Consider the following 4,379-nt stretch of genomic DNA (forward strand, 5'->3'; position numbering starts at 1 on the left):
CCTAATACCAAAACCTGACAAAGATGCCACAGAAAAAGAAAACTACAGGCCAATATCACTGATGAACATAGATGCAAAAATCCTTAACAAAATCTAGCAATCAGAATCCAACAACACATTAAAAAGATCATACACCATGACCAAGTGGGCTTTATCCCAGGGATGCAAGGATTCTTCAATATCCGCAAATCAATCAATGTAATACACCACATTAACAAATTGAAAAATAAAAACCATATGATTATCTCAATAGATGCAGAGAAAGCCTTTGACAAAATTCAACATCCATTTATGATAAAAACTCTCCAGAAAGCAGGAATAGAAGGAACATACCTCAACATAATAAAAGCTATATATGACAAACCCACAGCAAACATTATCCCCAAGGGTGAAAAACTGAAAGCATTTCCTCTAAAGTCAGGAACAAGACAAGGGTGCCCACTTTCACCATTACTATTCAACATAGTTTTGGAAGTTTTGGCCACAGCAATCAGAGCAGAAAAAGAAATAAAAGGAATCCAAATTGGAAAAGAAGAAGTAAAACTCTCACTGTTTGCAGATGACATGATCCTCTACATAGAAAACCCTAAAGACTCCACCAGAAAATTACTAGAACTAGTTAATGAATATAGTAAAGTTGCAGGATATAAAATCAACACACAGAAATCCCTTGCATTCCTATATACTAATAATGAGAAAATAGAGAAATTAAGGAAACAATCCCATTCACCATTGCAACGAAAAGAATAAAATACTTAGGAATATATCTACCTAAAGAAACAAAAGACCTATATATAGAAACCTTAAAACACCGGTGAAAGAAATCAAAGAGGACACTAATAGATGGAGAAATATACCATGTTCATGGATTGGAAGAATCAATATAGTGAAAATGAGTATACTACCCAAAGCAATTTATAGATTCAATGCAATCCCTATCAAGATACCAACGGTATTCTTCACAGAGCTAGAACAAATAATTTCACAATTTGTATGGAAATACAAAAAACCTCGAATAGCCAAAGCTATCGAGAAAGAAGAATGGAACTGGAGGAATCAACCTGCCTGACTTCAAGCTCTACTACAAAGCCACAGTCATCAAGACAGTATGGTACTGGCACAAAGACAGAAATATAGATCAATGGAACAAAATAGAAAGCCCAGAGATAAATCCATGCACATATGGACACCTTATCTCTGACAAAGGAGGCAAGAATATACAATGGATTAAAGACAGTCTCTTTAACAAGTGGTGCTGGGAAAACTGGTCAACTACTTGTAAAAGAATGAAACTAGAGCACTTTCTAACACCATACACAAAAATAAACTCAAAATGGATTAAAGATCTCAACGTAAGACCAGAAACTATAAAACTCCTAGAGGAGAACATAGGCAAAACACTCTCTGACGTACATCACAGCAGGATCCTCTATGACCCACCGCCCAGAATATTGGAAATAAAAGCAAAAATAAACAAATGGAACCTAATTAAACTTAAACGCTTCTACACATCAAAGGAAACTATAAGCAAGGTGAAAAGACAGCCTTCAGAATGGGAGAAAAATAATAGCAAATGAAGCAACAGACAAACAACTAATCTCAAAAATATACAAGCAACTCCTACAGCTCAATTCCAGAAAAATAAATGACCCAGTCCAAAAATGGGCCAAAGAACTAAATAGACATTTCTCCAAAGAAGACATACAGATGGCTAACAAACACATGAAAAGATGCTCAACATCACTCATTGTCAGAGAAATGCAAATCAGAACCACTATGAGGTACCATTTCACACCAGTCAGAATGGCTGCGATCCAAAAGTCTACAAGCAATAAATGCTGGAGAGGGTGTGGAGAAAAGGGAACCCTCTTACACTGTTGGTGGGAACGCAAACTAGTATAGCCACTATGGAGAACAGTGTGGAGATTCCTTAAAAAACTGGAAATAGAACTGCCTTATGATCCAGCAATCCCACTGCTGGGCATACACACTGAGGAAACCAGAATTGAAAGAGACACGTGTACCCCAGTGTTCATCGCAGCACTATTTATAATAGCCAGGACATGGAAGCAACCTAGATGTCCATCAGCAGATGAATGGATAAGAAAGCTGTGGTACATATACACAATGGAATATTACTCAGCCATTACAAAGAATACATTTGAATCAGTTCTAATGAGGTGAATGAAACTGGAGCCTATTATACAGAGTGAAGTAAGCCAGAAAGGAAAACACCAATACAGTATACTAATGCATATATATGGAATTTAGAAAGATGCTAACAATAACCCTGTATACGAGACAGCAAAAGAGACACTGATGTATAGAACAGTCTTTTGGACTCTGTGGGAGAGGGAGAGGGTGGGATGATTTGGGAGAATGGCATTGAAATATGTATAATATCATATATGAAACGAGTCGCCAGTCCAGGTTCGATGCACGATACTGGATGCTTGCGGCTGGTGCACTGGGATGACCCAGAGGGATGGTATGGGGAGGGAGGAGGGGGGAGGGTTCAGGATGGGGAACACATGTATACCTGTGGCAGATTCATTTTGATATATGGCAAAACCAATACAATATTGTAAATTTAAATAAAATTAAATTAAAAAACAAAACAAAAACAGACAATGCAAGACTCTCTCTTTGTGACAAAAACCATGTTTCCACGATGACTTAAGTGGAATGTTTGAGAGTATTTGTTTCAGTGTTAATAAAGGAAATCAGTTATATTAAAAATAAATACATAAATAAAAATAAAAAATAAAATAAATAATAAATTCTATGAGAATATCATATAAGATCACATTCTTCATAAATCAATATCTAGTATTTAATATAGAATCAGTTCATTACTTTTGATTTGAAGTTCCTGGTGGGATTATTTTAAAATTAAGTTTTATAAAATGTTTACCATAAATGTCAAATGCACATAAAGCTGTGCATTGTTTCTTAAATTATTGCCTTGCTTTATCCAATCAACAGAGAAACTATTAAATAATTGTTTAGGATGCTTTTTTTAAGTGTCAGTAATGATCATTAGTTCAAACAGTCTTAAGGGATATGTATGTTTAAAACCATGTACACTAATGCCTTCAAGGATTACTAGAAAGAGAACTGACTAAAATCACCTGAATATATTTTCTTAATATTATTGTTCACAGAGTTACATGAGAAAATGGACATTTAGAGAAACATGTTATACACCCTACCTTGTTACAGAACCTATATAATAACGACCCTCAGTTGAAGTGGACCAAAGGAAATATATTTCACTACAATTAACATATTTTATTTAAAACTTTTTCTTTTGTAGAATATCATAGAAACAATGAGTTTTTAATCAGCATGTATTAATTTATAAAACATTTGTAATACATATTCTGCTTTTAAAAGCATATTTTTATATTATTATTTGGGGAGAGATTCTATGAGCTTATCTCTACCTTATGGATTATTTTATAAATTTCACATTTTAAAATTTTGTTTTAAGAATTTTTTAATTGTTTTTCTATAATCTAGAATTATATTCTCTAAAAATATTTGATTTTCACCTGTCTAAATGAGTATTAATCTTTTCATTAGTACTCTTTCCCATTCAGATAAATTGAATAATATTTAGCCATTTTATACTACCTAAATTATCAGGTTGTGGCATTATTTATTTAACTGTGTCTATGTGAAACATTTTGTTTATATGTGCTAAAAATGTTGGTTTCATTTGTCCAGTTCTAGCTATTTTTACCAAAATGAAAATTCAACCACCTTGTTATTTATGAGTGGAGTTTGCATTTCTAATTTGATAAGGAATAATTGTCCAGTCACATAATCTCAGGTTTATAGGATTGATTATTAAACAGGTTCTTAATATGGATGATGCTTTAGAATCTGCTCCTCTGTGGTTTATGTTGTTATATAGTGAACTCTGGGAGTTGGTGAGGGATAGGGAGGCCTGGCGTGCTGCAATTCATGGGGTCGCAAAGAGTCGGGCACGACTGAGCAACTGATCTGATCTGATCTGATCTGATCAGGATATTAAATGTAGTACCTCAATTCATTTCAGTTCAGTCACTCAGTCGTGTCCGATTCTTTGCGACCCCATGGACTGCAGCACACCAGGCTTCCCTGTTCATCACCAACTCCCAGAGCCTACTCAAACTCATGTCCATTGAGTTGGTAATGCCATCCAACCATCTCATCCTCTGTCATCCACTTCTCCTCCTGCCTTCAACCTAGTGTCTTTATATTCTTTACACATATTTATTTTTCAGCTTGTCAAAATTTTTAAATATTAAGTTCTATTGCCAAACACTCCAGGATGAGGATCAAAGGCACCGAATCATTATAAAATATATATTTTTATCATTTGATTACTTAAA

Source organism: Bos indicus x Bos taurus, chromosome 9 (assembly GCF_003369695.1).
Source record: "Bos indicus x Bos taurus breed Angus x Brahman F1 hybrid chromosome 9, Bos_hybrid_MaternalHap_v2.0, whole genome shotgun sequence".
Classification (NCBI taxonomy): domain Eukaryota; kingdom Metazoa; phylum Chordata; class Mammalia; order Artiodactyla; family Bovidae; genus Bos; species Bos indicus x Bos taurus.